The 20618-nt window shown below is 37.0% G+C and overlaps 1 protein-coding gene across 6 annotated transcripts in view; it reads right to left on the reverse strand.

Moving 5' to 3' along the window:
• Positions 1–20618, reverse strand: part of LOC126267368 (uncharacterized) — a 48851-nt gene that overhangs the window by 20764 nt on the left and 7469 nt on the right. For 5 of the 6 annotated variants that reach the window (XM_049972545.1, XM_049972544.1, XM_049972547.1 and 2 more), the window contains exon 2: positions 20017–20225. The gene's annotated coding sequence lies outside the window, so the exon portion shown is untranslated. The remainder of the gene's footprint in view (positions 1–20016; positions 20226–20618) is intronic. The other variant, XM_049972543.1, reaches the window with a different exon arrangement.

A 20618-nucleotide genomic window follows, 5' to 3' on the forward strand; every position in this document is an offset into this window, starting at 1 on the left:
AACCCAACAGTTACTCAACTACCAAATCAAAGTGCACGCAGAAAACTGTCAAAGTAACGATAGCGTATACTACTAGACTAACTAAAATTTTATAAAAATGTTCAAATGTGTGTGAAATCTTATGGGACTTAACTGCTAAGGTCATCAGTCCCTAAGCTTACACACTACTTAACCTAAATTACCCTAAGGACAAACACACACCCATGCCCGAGGGAGGACTCGAATCTCCGCCGGCACTAGCCGCACAGTGTATGACTGCAGTGCCTTAGACTCCTCGGCTAATTCTGCAAGGCACTAAAATAAAATATATTGTCCAAATATTAAATAAGCTCAAAGCAAGTAAAGATGCAGACTGTTATTAACATGCCAAAGGGATCTACAGAAAGTAAGTAGAAAAAGCAAAGAAGAAAAATAATGCCAAATTTATCGAAGAAACTGACAATCCTTGCACAGCAGCATTGGATCTGGTTAATGAGCACAGGAAACGAACCATCACTTGCTCTAATTCTTGCAGTCCAACGAATTTAACTGGTATTTCATAACAACTGTGAAATTCAGAAATAAATGCATCATGGCAAAGCAGAAGACTGTAAAAAAGAAGTACAAACCCTCAAGGAGTCCCAATATTTAGAGCAGAGACTGTAGTACATCAAACAGTATAATACAGGAAATTGGACAGCCGTAATAAATGTCTCCATGCTTGGGAATTTCCAGACTCCCTAAAAGTAGCACATGTAGTACCTATTCACAAAAAAGGTAACCCACATGAAGTGTCAACCTGCAGGCCCATATCTATAATACCATTACTAACTCAGGTAATGGAGCCCGTAATGAAACATCAACTATTGTGTTACTTTGAAGGAATAATCTCTTTTACAAAGCACAAAATTACTTTCAGAATGGCAGGTCAATGACAACAGCAGAACACCAATTAGTTACAAGTATAACTTAGGGTTTTGAAGACAAAGAGTCTATAGCAGTGGTACTCCATGACCTTAGAAAGGCATTCAACTGTATCCCAAATAAGGCTACACTCGGCAAACTAAGATCATATGGTATCGGAGAATCTGTTCTGCGAACTCTTGAATCCTGACCGAGTAACAGAAGACAGGTTGTTATCAGTACAACAAGTTACAATGTGGTGTGCCACAGGGATCCATAATAGGGCCTCTGTTCCCAATTTTCATTAATGACTTAGGCTCTTTTTTCGAGGTTGTTCTCAAAAGAAGAAGCTGTTCAACAACCAGTAGTCCTATTCAGTTAAGCCAAGGCATGATTTATCATGAGCAACATGGAAGTTGATGAAGACAGAACACAAAGGATGATGTGCACCTTCAGTGATACTGGAGCACTGGCTGACACAACAGCCATTAAAGGTCTGAGCTTTTTCATTGATACCACGTTAACCTTGCATCAGCACTCTTAATACGTATGTTCCAAACTTTCAGAGGTCCTATATCTCTTGAAGAAACTAAAAAGTATAACATCAGAACAGTAACTGCAAACAGTGTACTATGCAATGTTTCACACCCACATCAGTTATGAAGTGTTGCCATGGGGCCATTCTGCAGACATAAATCATGAGACCAACAGAAAGAGAAATGAAGTTCATCAACACCGCACTTGCAATGAAGACAGTATAGCTCAGCCAAGATTTCTATTAACAAAGGCACAAAACAATTCCCAATGGCAACCTTAAAACTATTTAATGTACGGACTAAATATATTAGCCTTTATCAATGCAGAAATTTAGAACTACCATTTTGTGCAAATTAAAAGGACGATCTTTGTACAGTATTGAAGAATTCTTCTCCGGTAATAGCACAGAATCTACTTGAGTTGCAACCGAGTATTGTAACTACAACAGCACCTCTGCCACTTAATTACACTATGTTCTTGTACTGATTTTATATCTGAGTTATTGTTGTCAAGTATACTGTAATCTAGACAACTTTAATACGTGTTATAGTATCCACACGAGTATCATTGTATAAATTGCAATACTGTACTCATTTTATGGTGGTAACATTATTGTATTTTGGTAATATTATTGTATCTTAATGCCGTCTATCCAGTCTTGGCTGGTGAATGAAAGAATTGGTAATAAATAGTAATAACAGTTTAAATCTCAATCTCTCAAAGACTCACGTTACCCAATTTCAAACAAGCAATAATAATCAAAACACTAAAGTAAAAATTAATGGTCATACACTAAATGAAAGACACTGTAGAAAATTCCTTGGGGTCCAACTGGGTAACAAGATAAAATGGAGTCAACACATTGATAACTAATGAAGCAACTCAGTTCCACGTGTTATGCCTTTTGAAGAATCTCCCAGTCTGTTCCTCTAAAAGTCATGAGTGTTTTGCCTTATGGAATTATCTTCTGGAGCAGTGCACTCAAAGTAAATAGTGTCAGTTCTGGGAAACTGAGCAGTAAGAATCTTGCAAAGGTCTCTTTAAGGTTTTTGAAATTCTTATCCATTTCTCAACATATTTATCCTAAATGGTTCTTGTTGCCAATGATAAAAAATAGTTTCACTTTATGTGTGATAAAACCAGTCACAATACAACATAAAATAATTGTCATGTAAACTTTGTCTCCTTGTGCAGTGTGCAGAATGGAGTTATGTACTCTAGTGGTAAGAGATTCAACAAGCTCAGATCTAACAAAAAACAAGAAATTGGGAATCCCTATCAATTAAATGAAAATTAAAAAGGTATCTCATTTGCCACACTTTCTAGAAATTATCTGAATATCTGGATCAGGGACTAAAAATTTCTGTTGTCTACACAGCAAGTAGCAGTGTCAGTTGTAAATTTATATGACTCTAAACTAAACGACTCAGTATTTATAGGTCTAAAAATATTTTCTTTGAAAAATACCACAACAAACAAGTAAATATTAAGCTACTAATAGGAGATAAACAGCAGCTATCAAAAAACTGAGGAGAGAGCACATTTTTCCAAAGTAGTTACTTTCTTACTAATTTACTCAATTACATTTACGAGGGATATGTGTAAATAGCATTAAGCAGTACAGTGACTGTTTACTGTTACCTGTTGTTGTTGTGGTCTTCAGTCCAGAGACTGATCTGAAGCAACTCTCCAAGCTAGTCTATCCTGTGGAAGTCTCTTCATCTCCGAATAACTAAAGTAACCTACATCCTTTTGAATCTGCTTAGTGTATTCATCTCTTCATCTCCCTCTACGATTTTTACCCTCCACACTTCCTTCGAATACTAAATTGGTGATCCCTTGCAGCTGCAGAACATGTCCTACCAACCAATCCATTCTTCTAGTCGAGTTGTGCCAAAAATTCCTCTTCTCCCCAATTCTATTCTATTCAGTACCTCCTTATTAGTTATACGAGATCTACCCATCTAATCATCAGCATTCACCTTTATCACATTTTGAAAGCTTCTATTCTCTCTTATCTAAACTGTTTACTGTCCATGTTTCACTTCCATACATGGCTACACTCCATACAAATACTTTCAGAAAGGACTTCCTGACACTAAATCTACACTCGATATGAACAAATTTCTCTTCTTCAGAAATCCTTTCCTTGACATAGCCAGTCTACATTTTATATCCTCTCTACTTCAACCATCATCAGTTATTTTGTTGCCCAAATAGCAAAACTCATTTACTACTAAGTGTCTCATTTCCTAATCTAATTCCCTCAGCATTATCTGATTTAATTTGACTACAGTCCATTATCCTTATTTTGCTTTTGTTGGTGTTCTGTTATATCCTCCTTTCAAGATACTGTCCATTCCATTTAGCTGCTCTTCCACATCCTTTGCTGTCTCCGACAGAATTACAATGTCATTGGCAGTTATTATTTCTTCTCCATGGATTTTAATTCCTTCTTCAAAATTTTCTTTTGTTTGCTTTACTGCTTGCTCAATATACACATTGAACAACATCTGGGATAGGCTACAACCCTGTCTCACTCCCTTCTTAACCACCGCTTCCCTTTCGTTCCCCTAGACTCTTATAACTGCAATCTTGTTTCTGTACAAGTTGTAAATAGCCTTTCACTCCTTGTACTTTAGACCTGACACCTTCAGAATTTGAAAGAGACTACTTCAGTCAACACTGTTGAAAGATTTTTCTACATCTACAAATGCTAGAAACGTAGGGTTGCCTTTCCGTAACCTACATTCCAAGATTAGTTGTAGGGTCAGTATTGCCTCGCATGTTCCAATGTTTTTATGGAATCCAAACTGATCTTCCCTGATGTCAGCTTCTACCAGTTTTTCCATTCATTTATAAGGAATTCATGTTAGTATTTTGCAAAACTGACAGTTCGGTAATTTTCACACCTGTCAACTCCTTTTTTTTCTGGTTGGAATTATTATATTCTTCTTGAAGTCTGATGGTATTTTGCCTGTCTCATACATATTGCTCGCCATATGGAAGAGTTTACTCATGGCTGGCTCTCCCAAGGCTACCAGTAGTTCTAATGGAATGTTGTCTACTCCTGCGGACTTGTTTTGACCTAGGTCTTTCAGTGCTCTGTAAAATTCTTCAGACAGTATCGTTCAGACAGTATCGTATCTCCCATTTCATCTTCATCCACGTCCTCTTTCATTTCCATAATATTGCCCTCAAGTACATAGCCCTTATACAGACCCTCTATATACTACTTCCACCTTTCAGCTTTCCCTTCTTTGCTTAGGACTGGTTTTCCATCTGATCTCTTTATATTCTCCAAAGGTCTCTTCAATTTTCCCATAAGCAGTATCTATCTTACCCATAGTGATACATACTTTTACATCCTCACATTTGTCCTCTAGCCATCCCTACTTAGCCATTTTGCACTTCCTGTCAATCTCATTTTTGAGACATTTGTATTCCTTTTCACCTGCTTCATTTACGGCATTTTTACATTTATCACAAATGACATTCAAATCTCTTCTGTTATCCAATGATTTCTACTAGCCCTAATATTTTTACCTACTTGATCCTCTGCTATCTTCACTATTTCATCTCTCAGAGCTACTCATACTTTTTCTATTTATTTCATTCCCCTGTTCTTATAGACCATCACCTAATGCTCTCTCTGTAGCTCTCTGCAGCCTCTGGTTCTTTCAGTTTATCCAGGTCACATTTCCTTAAATTCCTACCTTTCTCCAGTTTATTCAGTTTTATTGTGGTCAGAGTCTGGAAATGTCTTCAAATTTAAAATATGAATATCTTTTCTACCAGTATATAATCTCTCTGAAACCTTCCACTGTCTCCAGACATCTTTCATGTATACAATCTTCACCTTGTGGTGCAGTTCTTCTTGTTGTCATCCCAATTACAATCTTCTTTCATGATTCTAACAGCAAGTATCACCTATGTTATGTGCTGTGCAAAATTCTGCCAGGCAGCTTCCTCTTTCATTCCTTAACCCATTCCATATTCACTTACTACTTTTCCTTCTATTACTTTTCCTACAGTCAAATTTCAGTCCCCCATGACTATTAAATTTTTGTCCCCCTTAACTATTTGAATAATTTCTTTTGTTGCATCATACATTTCCTCAATTTCTTTATCATCTGCAGAGCTAGTTGGCATATAAACTTGTTTACTGTGGTAGGTGTGGGCTTCGCATCTATCTTGGTGACAATAATGCATTCACTATGGTGTTCATAGTAGCTTATCTGTGTTCCAGTTTTTTTTATTCATTATTAAGCCTACTCCTGCATTGATTGATTTTGTATTTATAATCCTGAATTCACCTGACCAGAAGTGTTGTTCCTCCTGCCCCTGAACTTCACTAATTTGCACTTCATCTAACTTTAACTTATCCATTTCCCTTTTTAAATTTTGTAACCTACCAGCCCAATTCACAGATCTGATACTCCACGCTCTGATATGCAGAATACCAGTTTTGTTTCTCCCAATAACGATGTCCTCCTGTGTAGTCCCACCCAGAGACCTGAATGGGGACAATTTTACCTCGGTAATATTTTACTGAAGAGAATGCCATCATCATTTAACCATACAGTAAAGCTGCATGCCCTTGGGGAAAATTACGACTATATTTTCCTCTTGCTTTCAGCTGTTCACAGTACCAGGGGAGCAAGGCCGTTTTGGTTGATGTTACCAAACAATACCACTCAATCATACTTTAACTTGTTCCACGTCCCTGATGGTTCTCCTTCTTGATATAGTATATAAAACCTGACTGATGAATGACTGCTAAGATTGAATGTGCTTGAAAATGGTTGCATTATGACTGTCTAATGACTGAGTACTATACCAATGTGTATCTGTTCCTTGGTATGAGTTTGTTTTCTGGGTCAACTCTCTGTACTGCTTATAACTCTCAGGTCAGGCATAAAGAAGAGGGACAAAAAAGGATGGGAATTCTTCTTCTGCCATGTATTTATTTTCTTGGAAGTGCAGTGTTTATTAAGAAATATACAATAATATTTCCTAATATCTTCCTAAAAAATGAAAACAGACATTAACTAACACAGGACAGAAAAAACTTTCAAACTCACCAAGTAAAAACAGGACTTTGCCAACAAGGAACACTACAATATAATTAAATTATGTAGAATAACTGCCACAAGAAATTATTGTTGAAAATGACCTCACAAAATTCAAAGCAACCTTGACAGGCTATTTACTTATGAATTGTTTCTCTAATGTGCATGTGTTCCTCCACAATCTTTGAGGCAATAAAACTCTTAAAAGCTTGTAAGAGTGTTGCAGGGTATGTTGTAGAGAGAAACAATAGTTAAGAAAAAAATTCTGTATGTTAACCTGTTTCAGAGCTAATTAGCTTTGAAGTTAGCTAACCAGGCCACTGTGCGCACAAATTCAAGCGGGTTGTCATGTACAACTAGTGTCAAGTATTCTCACAGTATAAATGATAGTGTACGAGACTGCTCAGCTTTTGGCTTTTGTGCCACACCCAGTTTTTGTATCTGTGTCTTTTCCAGTTTTAGGAAAGCAATCGAACATGTTTGTGACACTTTCTCTGGAAGGCTGATTGAATTTGTGTGTGCATTAGCCTGATTGGCTAACTTTGATACTAATTAACTCGGAAATGGCACAATTTATCAACTTCTTTTTAACAGTTACTTTACAGCACAGCACACCATTCAATGGTAATTATCTCTAGGCAATAAGTTAATCACTTGTGAAGTATATATATATGTCACTGACTTATTTATAATTACCTATTTAAAGTTTACTTAAGCCATATCTGTTCACAAATACTGTTATTAAAAAACATACAGTAAATGTTACAACTTATTTGTATCACAGATCTGTAATAGATATTCAGTCACAATTCTCTATTTAAATTTAGTACAGTTATAAATAATACCTTATGCAATATCTAATGTGCTGAACCATAAGTGTGAGACTTGCTGGACCATACAAAATATGATACACAACAATACCTGAAACAAATTTACGAAAACTGGCATGTATTATAACTTACTACCTGGATAAAAAATACTGTTGGCTGAACACAATCTTGGTGCCATTAACAGAGGGTTGTTTTTCATTTTTCATTTTAATATTCTCCTATAATGTACAAGTAAAATTATTTGTGTTCTATGTGCTGTGTAGGTCTATCAATTCCACAAAGGTTGTTCGTTGCTATGGGATGTGATCTGCTGGTAACATGCGAACCATGCACCTGTACTTAGTAATCAAAAGGAAGCGTGGGAGATAAATCATGTGTTGACTGCTGGCCACCACCTGGAGTGTTGGTTCCAGGATGGATGCCCTCTTGAGCCCCAGCTTTCAGCTAGCAATGTCATGACACCTTTCCCATTTGTTGCTTCTCAGACTTTCTACCAACACTTCTTGACTGCCATGACTAGCTACTCCTTCACGAACCACCCTGGGTACAAATCTCTTGCATCGTCCTCCTATATTTGTTCTTACAGAACATTGACGATTTAGAGCCTTTGCAAGGTATCTTTCTCCACCCAGTTGGTCTACTTGTACATTCCATTTTCTCATTTAAGTTATTTATTCCTAAATGTTTCCTCACCTCTTCATTTCTTTCTTCATCTTCCCTTGTACACCCTTCCAAATCCCTTGTACATCATTCCACACTTCTTAGAAATCATATTTCTTGTGACTATATTCTACTTTCTTGATATCTTCTTCTTGCCCACATTGCACTTCCCACATTGCACTTCCCTGGATTTATTCTGCAAACTTTTTACAATAGTTAAACATAAGGAAGTACAGGGTGATTATAATTAAAGTTAAACTTTCAAACTGCTGTAGAAATAACGCCACTGGTCAGAATGACATCAAATTTCAACGGAATATTATCGGAGAAGGGGAAACACATATGGCAGAAGAAAAATAAATAGTTACAATATATAAAAATAGATGGCACTGTAAGCATCTTAATTTAATAGTGACCTACTACAATTGACAAATGAATCATACAACATTGCCTAAGGTGTTGGTTTGATGTTAAACAAACTGTACTACTCAGTGTGCATTGGTGTACAGGTGTGATACTGTTAGTTACATAAGAACATCCACTATGGCAATATCATCAGATGGGAAAAATTGGTTTTTAATTGTCCTGAGGCCAAAAACACCATAAAAAGCATCACTCACATCAGCTTTTAATTGTCCTGAAGCCAAAAACAACATAAGAAGCATCAGTCAAATCAGTTTTTAATTGTCCTGAGGCCAAAACCTGCATGAAAAGCATCACTCAAAATCAAATTGGATTATTAATTTCCATGTGACTGGTGCAAAACATGATCAATATGCTGTCCACCATTTACTGCAACAAGTTGAAATAAAGAAACAGCATGTTCCTCAACTGATCAAAGTGTTTACAGGGTTATGCTCAGAATGTGTTGCGCAATGTGAGCCTTCACTGCAGCTAAGTTTGCAATCTGAACACTGAACACAACACCTTTCAGATAGCCCCACAGCCAGAAGTCACACGGATTAAGATCAGGTGATCGGGATGGCCATGCTGTAGGGAAATTGTGGCTGATGAATTCTAGCATTTCCGAAATGGCGCTTCAGAAGCTGTTTAACTGGATTTGTAATGTGCGGAGGTGTGCCATCTTGCATAAAAATGATCCCATCCACACATCCATGCTTTTGCAGAGCTGGAATGACATGGTTGTGCAAAAGGCCCTCATAGCAGTTACCACCTACCATAGCACTTACAGGTAACAGGACCAGAACAGTCTGTCTCTTTGAAAAAATATGGCCCTATGATAAATGATGCCATAAACCTGCACCACACAGTGACCTTTTAAGGGTGAAGTGGTACTAGTTGATTTGCTTGTGGATTTTCAGTTGCCCATATTCGACAATTCTGTGTACTGACATATCCTGTCAGATGAAAGTGGGCTATGTCTGTCCACAAAATCTTCCATGGTCAATTATTGCCCACTTCCATCTGGGCAAGAAATTCTAAAGCAAAGGTTTCTCTTGCTGGTAGGTCAACAGGAAGCAACTCGTGCACATGGTTAATTTTAAATGGATAGCAAAGAAGGATGTTTAGTTGGATTTTAAGCACCTTGCTCAAGGGTATGTCGAATGTTTGGGCATTTTTTTGTGCACTAAACGTTTGCACACCACCACTCATCCGCTCCTGCATTGATGTGGCCACTGTTTCCACTGACATCAAATTGATTCATTTCCTCCCTCTACCAGGTTGCACACCAAAAGAACCCATCTTTTTGAATTTCCAAGTTATTTTCTCCAGACCCACAGCAGTCATGGGACCAATGATTTTTTTCAAACCCTTCAGTGACCGGAACTCCTGCACAAAAACATGTGCACACTCATCATTCTTGTAATACAGCTTTACAAGCTGAGCGCGATCCTCCATTAAGACAGTCATGGCGAACATTGCAGATGCGAAAGGAGAAAAAGCTGTGTACCTGGCGGTGTTTATGCTAACTTCAATGGGTTGTGCACATGACAGTGGCTTTCATTTACATATTCTGACACATACACCGCCATCTACTGATCAATTAAAATCACTAATTTTTTTTTGTCTGCCATATGTTTTCCCCCTTATCTGATAATATTCCATTGCAATTTGACATCATTCTGACTAGTGGTGTTATTTGTATAGTGTTTTGAAAGTTTTAATTTTAATTATAATCACTCTGTAAATTTACTTATTTTTTTTTCCACATCATTGTTATATTCACAACTGATATTGCATCTTAGATATTTAAAATGTTTTACTTGCTCAAAGATTTTATTACTGAAGACTATTTTAGATCATACTGGTTGAGTCTGCCCTGAAATGTCATTACTTTCATTTTATCTACTGACAATGCAAGGTTGTAATCTGGGACTACCTGCTGCAACTTATTTGAAGGTCATTTTCATTCTCTGTAATCAGAATTAGGTCATCTGTATATAAAATTGCACTTAACTTTCCTTGCACTTAACTCTCCTATCACGATCTAAAAGAACTCAATTTATGTTCCACATTTTCCATTTGCTGATAACTTCGTTTCTTTGTATATTATTGAGTGTTGGAGAAATACAGCATCCTTGTCCTACTCCTTTGTTTGTGTTAATTGGCTTTGATGTTATATTTAGCATACCTACAAAAATTTCGGTGTTTGTGTATAGACTCTTAATGGCATTTATAACGTGAGTTGGATAACCTCATTCAGCCACGATTCTTGAACACATATGATGTAACACATGTAGCACTGTCTGTAATGAAGGACTGTGGCAGGAAGCACATAGCAAACACACTCTTCAATTTATGAATCACCACCTTGGTGGTAGCTACCTCAAACCATGTCAACCACGAGAAGGCATCTATACAAACAAAAATATAGGTATTACCTCCTTTAGACTTAGGTAGTGGCCCCAGAAAATCGGTATACATTTTATCTCATACCTTTTCCACAGGTTTAGAGGTAAGGAATCCTACCTTACTGTTTTGAACAGACTCTTTCCACACACAGCTTACAAATAGAAATTCTGTTCTTTATATCTCTGTACATGTTGTTCCACACAAATTTCACTCTAATTTCTTGTCTTAAACACCCAAAATGTCAACCAACCAGTGATTCATGGTAATAATGGAAAAATAAGGAATTAGGTCTTACAAAATCACAATTTTTAGTTTTTTTTTATCATACCGTGAAATATAACAAAACAAATTCTTGTTAAATAAATAAGGTGTATACAGTTCACCCTTTTACAATTTTTCTTTAATACCATGAATTTCTATGTCCTTTTTAACTTGGATTTCTTTAAACAACTGGGGCACACCAGTTAATATCAAATTAGTACTTGTTGGCATTTGCTCTTCCATTTCACCATCTGTTTCTAGCATCCTACCAAGGGTATCAGCTATCACATTATCAGTTCCGCAAATACTGAAGGTATCAAATTTAAAGGTAAGTGTTTGTGTTGCTCATCTTGCTATACATCATGTTTTCCTGGGTCCACCCAAAACCCAATGAAACACTGAATCACAAATACTTTTTGCAGCTGATACAAATATCCTAACTACAGGAAACACCCCAAATCAACTATGCACAGATGTACATAAGCCTAAGCACAATTGTATGGTTGGTTTGAGGGGAATAAGCTACAGACAAACACAAAAAAACAACATTCCCAAATTTATGTTTACAAGGTGATGCATACGACACCAGTATGGTATGACAATAAACTCCAATAAAATTCCACCTTCCTCAGAAATAAAGTTTTTAGGCATTTGACTTCAAAATGACTTCAAATGGCATACACACATAAACAAAATAAATGGAATGCTAAATAGAATAAGTAATAGACTGCTTTTACTCTCTGTTAAAAGAAAATTCCACAGCATTCTACTGTATGGAATTATATTCTGAGTTAATACAGCACATAGTTCAGTAATTTCCTTAGCTCAGGAAAGAACTATAAGAGTGATGCATCATGTTTGACAAACAGGTTTTTCCAAATCCCCTCTCAAAAGTCATCAGTCCTAACACTTCTCTATTTGTATATACTAGAAATTTGTAAATATATCAGAACAAGTTTAAAAGACATAAATAAAAATTTTAATATGGCAAAAAGAACAGGTTCGTGTCCAATAAATAAGGACATCATCTAACAAAACTTCCACTACTAAGAGTGCTACACAAGTTTACAACAGTCTTCCACTTTTTCATAAAACCCTTCTTACTGGATCATTGCTTCTATTCACGAACAGAATCTTTAGGACATTTGAAATACCAGAGACTTGAAACAAGGCAGTGTAGCTACTACAATAGTGCAAATTCTTTTATGGACAAAGCAAAAAATTCATATGCTTGTTGCACTGTGTGTGTGTGTGTGTGTGTGTGTGTGGTGTGTGTGTGTGTGTGTGTGTGTGTGTGTGTGTGTGTATCTGTGTGTGTGTTTTCTATCTGAAACTTCCTGGCAGATTAACACTGTATGCCAGACTGAGACTCAAACTCAGGACCTTTGCCTTTCGTGGGTAGGAATGCTAGTTCTGCAAGGTTCACAGAAGAGCTTCTGTGAAGTTTCGAAGGTAGGAAATGAGGCACTAGCACAATTGAGACTGTGAGAATGGGTCACAAGTTGTGCTTGGGTAGCTTAGTTGGAAGAGCACTTGCCTACAAAAGGCAAAGGTCCCAAGTTCGAGTTTCGGCCTGGCACACAGTTTTAATCTGCCAGGAAGTTTCATATCAATGGACACTCCACTGCAAAGTGAAAATCTCATTCTGTTTTGTGTTTGTTTGTGGTTTTGTATTGTATCCCATAATGTGGAAAGATTTTTCGGATGAATAAATAAACAAACATTTATCAATTTAGCCAGAAAAGCATCATCAAATGATGTGCTTTGGGTTTTCGTGTTAAGTACACTATTATGTTCTTGAGTGTGAATTGTAGCTCCAATCACATCTTTTTGCAATGAACGGAGCCTTTCCTCATAACAAAAAGCAGAGGTTAGCACAGACAAACTGTGTGTCAAGGATAAAACTAAACTCAGAATGGGAAACCACTATTTGGAACGTTATCCACTCCCGCTCTGAACATAATTACTGTATATAATCATCTAAAGGCTTTACATGACTATTACCAAAACTTATAATGTTTATTGTTGAACAAAGAACATACTCAACACAAATAAAAACACTGTGAACTGCTGTGTATACACTTGTGAGTGATCTAACTAAAAATTTCATATACAGTGTTTTTGTTCCTCCACTGTCATTTGCGGAACATGTGCATGATGACAGAAACACCGAAACATATTACAAGAGGCTATCAGGCCTGTTATAGAAGGTCCCATGATGTCTAACCAAGAAGTAATTAAGCTTTCAGTACACTAAAAATCCACTAGTAACTACACAATTGTTATGGAACATGTGTGGGTAAGAAAAGTAACATATGAACAATTTTTTTGGTTTGTAGTAACAGACAACTTAACCCAATTCTATAAACTAGTATGGCAAGCTTAATTTTTGTTAAAATATCAAAAATCCAAAGGATGATTAGTATTGTAAGAACTTTAATACTTTAAATCACAACCATTTTAAAGCATTTCCAGCCCTGGTTTAAAGAAACAAAGTTCATTCAAAATGTGAGGACTGTTACTGTCACTCTAAAACAAACTAAATTTCACTAGTCACAGAGCTCTTTATCCATTGAGGACGCGATATTATCACCAGTTACTTTACTAAAACCTAACTCATGTGTCTGGACTGGGTTTCAAATCCCACTATTCCTGCATACAGTTCCAATATCTCAGTAACTAATCTATCTCACTCAACCCCAACTGAGAAAACAATAAGCATGCACCTGTAAGAGAGAAATTTGGCAGACTTTACTGGCTGCTTCTGGGAAAGATAAAAAACAAGTAATACAGAATGTAGCTGATAATTTTGGAAGTGTGTAGGATGTTAAGAATAGTAAGAAGGGTAGCACAATGGTCATAAGTCCATTTGACTCATGGAGGAGTGTCATAAAACCTTAACTGGTAGATGCTTGAAGATAAGACACCAACTATGCCTCAAAAGCATACTTACAGATTTCAGAAAACTGCATTAAGTGGGGAGTCTAAGAACATATCACAGCCCCCTTATGGCATAAACCATATCACTTCAGGCAGGGGGGGGGGGGGGGAGGGGGGGATCACCTTCACAGTCTCAGATGTAATTGAATTTAGGTTATGTTAAAATTCAGGAGTAAGTAAGAAACACTTTTTTTTCTCTCAAAACAATTTCGTGCCCCGAGATACAGGCCTCCAAAGATGACATCATTTTGAAAGTGTGAATTTCAGAAAAAATTTTAAAATGCTGTACCTCTCTAACAGTTCTAGATATTTTGTTAGAGTTTTTTTAATTGAAAGATAATTTGTTTATGATTGCAACAGTATTTTCCGCTTGGAAATATCTGTCAAAATTCCGTTGCTTTCGCCTTTTGGATTTTTTTTTAAATAATTTACAGAAAAAGTTTTTTTTTTTTTTTTTCAAAATGCCAATCCAGAAAAGTTAGATTTTTTCTGTTGATTAGTACCATGTAGTACTGTATTCTCTGTAAATGAGACTTTCCACTTTTAAGTTGGACAGGCTTTATTTTAAAAAATAATTTTGTAACTTACAAGGGTAATGTATGTTTTCACTGAAGTTGTTTCTTATTAATTTCTTTGTTACAATGTTTATTTCTATTGTCTTTGTGGCAGTTATTTGTTATCATTGCCTGCCTGCCTCGTTAGCTCGGTGGTCATGTGCTTGCCTCCCATGCAAGTGGACCCAGATTCGATTCACTGACGGGTTGAGGATTTTCTCCACTCGTGGACTGGGTGTTGTGTTGTCCCCATCATGATTTCACCCTCATTACTGGCACGCAAGTCGCCCAATGTGGTGTTGAATGAAATAAGACTTGCACTTGGCAGCCAAATATCACTGAATAGGGGCCTCCCGACCAATGATCCCGTACGCTAATTTTCAATTTTTCAGTTGTTATCACTTTTTTTGTTGTAATTATTTCTTTTCACTTTCATTGTCATAGATATTTATTACACTTTGTTGTCATGGTTGTTCACTGCAAGTTTTTGAATTCTACTTGTTCAGTGCTAATTTGTTTACTGAAGAGGTTTCTAAAAAATCTGAGACCATCCAGTGAGTTCTGTGTTTTCGTGAGCAATTTGCCAGTTAACACAGCTACAGTGTGTTTTGTGAAAAGGACTGTTTGAAATGTCGTCTGACTTGGGCCACAGGAGAGTGAAGTGTGCTGACTATTTGAATATCAATAAAAGAGTGATATACAAGACAGACAAAAAACAGACTTTGTTCAGGGTGGGAATAAGTGTTCTCATTTGAAGACTCTGTTTCAATGTGAAGGTATTTACAGTGACGACTTTTTGTGTTCAAAATGTTTTGACGGAATAACAAAAATGATAGTATCTGAACAACATGAAGCCTCCCATGGTGCAGATGATGCAGGTTTTGGGTCAATAGAGGAAGAATTAAATACCCTGAATCGGTCAACTACAGAGTTAGGTGTTAGCACTGTTAAGAAACCATGGTCAGTGAAGTAGAGTCATAAGCTCTGTGCATCATGAAAGTGCAGAGAAATTACTAAAGCTATGGATCAATACACTACAGCAAAACTGATCACACACTTCAGACTAGAAATTCCACCTTCAGAAGAAAAATGAACAAAAGCACTCCTGCACCTCTTGCCAGGAACTTTTCACAAGTATCAATTCAGCCATTGAACACTGTGCATCCTACAGTGAAAAGGTGCAAGTTTTAACTATTATTCCAGAGACATTTTCGAAGAAAACAATTTTGAAACACATTCAAACAGTATCAAAGTACATGGTAGACAAATCAAGAAATGTGAGAGTCTTTGGAAGACCAAAACCCTGTTATAGTCATCCTGTAAAAGCAGCTCAAGTCCAAATAGTGCAGTCATTGTACCTGGAAGATAAATGGGGCTGTTCTCACCAGAGTGCCAACAAAGAAACAACAAAGAAGACTGTAAAAGCTGAAGGTCAAAGAGTTGTGAAAGCGAAGAGGTACATGACTCGAACTATTAAAGAAACTTTTGCAATTTACAAGAGCAACTATACAAATTTACATATTGGAAGGTCAAAATTTTATGCACTATGACATAAGTAAATAGTTCCACATGCACCTAGAGCTGTCTGTTTATGTTTGTACAGTGCAAATTTTGAACTGTGTGTAGTAACTTTGAAGAACTTACTGGAGCACATGACATATTGACACCTTGGTCGGGCGTGTGAAGTCATTAGTAGTCTGTGATGGGAAGTGTATGTGGAGACTGCCTGGAAAGGGAGGACTGTTTTTACAGACACTTGGCCTAGAAGACATACCAGAGTATTCCAATCAACATTGTCAAAAGCTTTCTCTAAGTCTACAAATGCTAGAAACGTAGGTCTGCCTTTTCTTAATCTTTCTTCTAAGATAAGTCGTAAGGTCAGTATTGCCTCACGGGTTCCAACATTTCTACGGAATCCAAACTGATCCTCCCCGAGGTCTGCATCTACCAGTTTTTCCATTCGTCTGTAAAGAATTCGCGTTAGTATTTTGCAGTTGTGGCTTATTAAACTGATAGTTCGATAATTTTCACATGTGTCAGCAACTGCTTTCTTCGGGATTGGAATTATTATATTCTTCTTGAAGTCTGAGGGAATTTTGCATGTCTCATACATCTTGCTCACCAGATGGTAGAGTTTTGTCATGACTGGCTCTCCCAAGGCTATCAGTAGTTCTAAAGGAATGTTGTCTACTGCCGGGGCCTTGTTTCGACTCAGGTCTTTCAGTGCTCTGTCACACTCTTCACGCAGTATCCTATCTCCCATTTCGTCTTCATCTACATCCTCTTCCATTTCCATAATATTGTCCTCAAGTACGTTGCCCTTGTATAAACCCTCTATATACTCCTGCCACCTTTCTGCCTTCCCTTCTTTGCTTAGAACTGGGTTGCCATCTGAGTTTTCGATGTTCATACAAGTGGTTCTCTTCTCTCCAAAGGTCTCTTTAATTTTCCTTTAGGCAATATCTATCTTACCCCTAGTGAGATAAGCTTCTAGAACCTTACATTTGTCCTCTAGCCATTCCTGCTTAGCCATTTTGCACTTCCTGTCGATCTCATTTTTAAGACGTTTGTATTCCTTTTTGTCTGTTTCATTTACTGCATTTTTATATTTTCTCCTTTCATCAATTAAATTCAATATTTCTTCTGTTACCCAAGGATTTATAACAGCCCTCATCTTTTTACCTACTTGATCCTCTGCTGCCTTCACTACTTCACCCCTCAGAGCTACCCATTCTTCTTCTACTGTATTTCTTTCCCCCATTCCTGTCAATTGTTCCCTTATGCTCTCCTTGAAACTCTGTACAACCTCTGGTTCTTTCAGCTTATCCAGATCCCATGTCCTTAAATTCCCACCTTTTTGCAGTTTCTTCAGTTTTAATCTACAGGTCATAACCAATAGATTCTGGTCAGAGTCCTCATCTGCCCCTGGAAATGTCTTACAATTTAAGACCTGGTTCCTAAATGTCTGTCTTACCATTGTATAATCTATCTGATACCTTTTAGTATCTCCAGGATTCTTCCATGTATACAACCTTCTTTTATGATTCTTGAACCAAGTGTTAGCTATGATTAAGTTATGTTCTGTGCAAAATTCTACCAGACGGCTTCCTCTTTCATTTCTTAGCCCCAAACCATATTCACCCACTAAGTTTCCTCCTCTCCCTTTTCCTACTGACGAATTCCAGTCACCCATGACTATTAAATTTTCGTCTCCTTTCACTACCTGAACAATTTCTTTTATCTCATCATACAGTTCATCTATTTCTTCATCATCTGCAGAGCTAGTTGGCATATAAACTTGTACTACTGAAGTACGCATGGGCTTTGTGTCTATCTTGGTCACAATGATGCGTTCACTATGCTGTTTGTAGTAGCTTACCCGCACTCCTATTTTTTTATTCATTATTAAACCTACTCCTGCATTACACCTATTTGATTTTGTATTTATAACCCAGTATTCACCTGACCAAAAGTCTTGTTCCTCCTGCCCCGAACTTCACTAATTCCTACTACATCTAACTTTAACCTATCCACTTCCCTTTTCAAAATTTTCTAACCTACCTGCCCAATTAAGGGATCTGACATTCCACGCTCCGATCTGTAGAACGCCAGTTTTCTTTCTCCTGATAACGACGTCCTCTTGAGTAGTCCCCGCCCAGAGATCCAAATGGGGGACTATTTTACCTCCGGAATATTTTACCCATCATACAGTAAAGCTGCATGCCCTCGGGAAAAATAACGGCTGCAGTTTCCCCTTGCTTTCAGCAGTTCGCAGTACCAGCACAGCAAGGCCGTTTTGGTTAATGTTACAAGGCCAGATCAGTGAATCATCCAGACTGTTGCCCCTGCAACTACTGAAAAGGCTGCTGCCCCTCTTCAGGAACCACACGTTTGTCTGGCCTCTCAACAGATACCCCTCCGTTGTGGTTGCACCTACGGTACGGCCATCTGTATCGCTAAGGCACGCAAGCCTCCCCACCGATGGCGAGGTCCATGGTTGATTGGGTGGGGGGGGGGGGGGGGGGGGGCACTTATAATGCTTGAAAAATGAGCCTCTTACTCATCTTTCAAAACTAAAATTTGTAAAAGCTGTTCAAGCTGAAAGTGAAAGGTCTCCTCTTCAGGGAATATAGAACTAGTGGTACTAATCAACATAAAAAAAATCAAAATTTTATGGATTGGCATTTTTGAAAAGAAAATCCATAAATTATTTAAAAAAGTTCAGAATGCTATAGTAAATGAACTTTGATAGATAAGTCCAAATGGAGGATTTATTTGTGATCATAAAGCAATTATCTTTCAAACAAAAAACACAACAAAATATCTACAACTGTTTCAGAGATTTTTTCCAAAATTCATATCTTCAGAATGGTATGCACAGTGTTATCTTTGGAGGGCTGCATCTCTGAGCAGAAGTTTTGTTGAAGGAATCAAAAAATACATGTTCCTTACTTCAATAACATCAGAGACTATGAAGGTAAGATTTTTTCCTAGCCTGCCTGAATTGATATGGACTATGCCTTATGTATTGCTTCTATAGCACTTACAAATCCAACATCATACTAAATACAGCATGCACAGAAGTTATTAAGAAGGCATTATGCATAAACTAGTGAAAAGAAAAATGGTACTGTCTGTTACAATGGAAGTTATTCTCTGCCATGCACTTCACAGTGATGTAAAAAGTATGGATGAATTGGTAGACATAGAATAGCATTTACAGCTACACAGGAGGTATTTATACTGTTCAAAGAACATGCAAGAGACAAACAAGTTGATAATTTGGATACTGTTATGTTATGTTCACATTAAGCAGGATACTTGCATATTCCATGTTTCTGTTTAAAGTTTCTGCAACAATCATGACAATAATACACCTATAAGATCCTTTGTCAGTCCTAATTTGGACTTCAAAATGGATTCTCCATAGGATAAGCTACTTTTCAATTCACAAATCAGGTTGTACAAAAACTAAATGACACAATATAAGACACCTAAGGAATGTACCCCACAGATGCATCACAGAGTTTGATACTAGGTCTGCTCTTGTTCTTGTTATATATAAATTATCTGCTGTCATACATAGAAGAAGCAAAAACAGTTGATTTGCCAATCTGATGATACTAGTATTATATTCAAACCTAATGGAGATGACATTTGAAAATGAAAATATACATTTTTCTTTATTAACTAATTCCCTGCAAATGGGTTACCACTGGACTTAGATAATGTACAGTACAAGTAATTCTGGACTGTACCGGCCTAACCGCAGCACTTGAAACAATACAGGGAAGCAAAATCGGTACATTTAACAGGATATTATAAGTTCTTGGATTATTTACATCATTTAAATCCATAACTGAATAAGTCACAGGTTGTAAGCATTCTTACATATCTAAGCTCTTTCACATTTTTGTTGTGTGGGAGCAAACTTGACAGGTGAAAATATATAAAATGTTGACTTACTTTTCTGTTTACATGCAGTAATGTCTTATTGTATCATGTTCTTGATAAATTCTTCATTATGGAAGAGAGTGTTTGTTACACGGAAGTAAGTAAAGTGGTGCCCACTCTAGAACTTCTTCTACAAAGCTATTTAACTGTTGGCCATATGGACAACCATTTCACAATACATTCATTTCCTTAATATGTTTCTTCTCAATATCAATCTCAGTCTGAAAACAGCAAAATTTATAAATATAATATTACTGTAAAAGAAAAAATAATTTGAGCTATCCACCACTGGATCTAATGTGACAAGTAAAGGTAACTGCAAAATAAAACGGAAAGAAGATTAGGACTGAATATCCAGTCGACATCAAGGTCACTAGCGACGGTACGATAATATAAAAATAAATTATCATCTAAATTAGCAGCGTGTGCCACTGTTTTCGCCAAAACGCTCTCACATTTGTAAAGCAACTGACACATGGCAAACCATAGCAAGAGATTCCAACTGTGTTCATGGAACACGCTAAGAACTGGCTCACTGATGAAAGAAGAAAGTAGGTAGTGTAATATTGTGATTTTCGCTAACAGTTTCACAAAACAAAGGATAAGCATTATGT

The sequence above is a fragment of the Schistocerca gregaria genome, chromosome 4 (assembly GCF_023897955.1).
Source record: "Schistocerca gregaria isolate iqSchGreg1 chromosome 4, iqSchGreg1.2, whole genome shotgun sequence".
In the NCBI taxonomy this organism is placed as follows: Eukaryota; Metazoa; Arthropoda; class Insecta; order Orthoptera; family Acrididae; genus Schistocerca; species Schistocerca gregaria.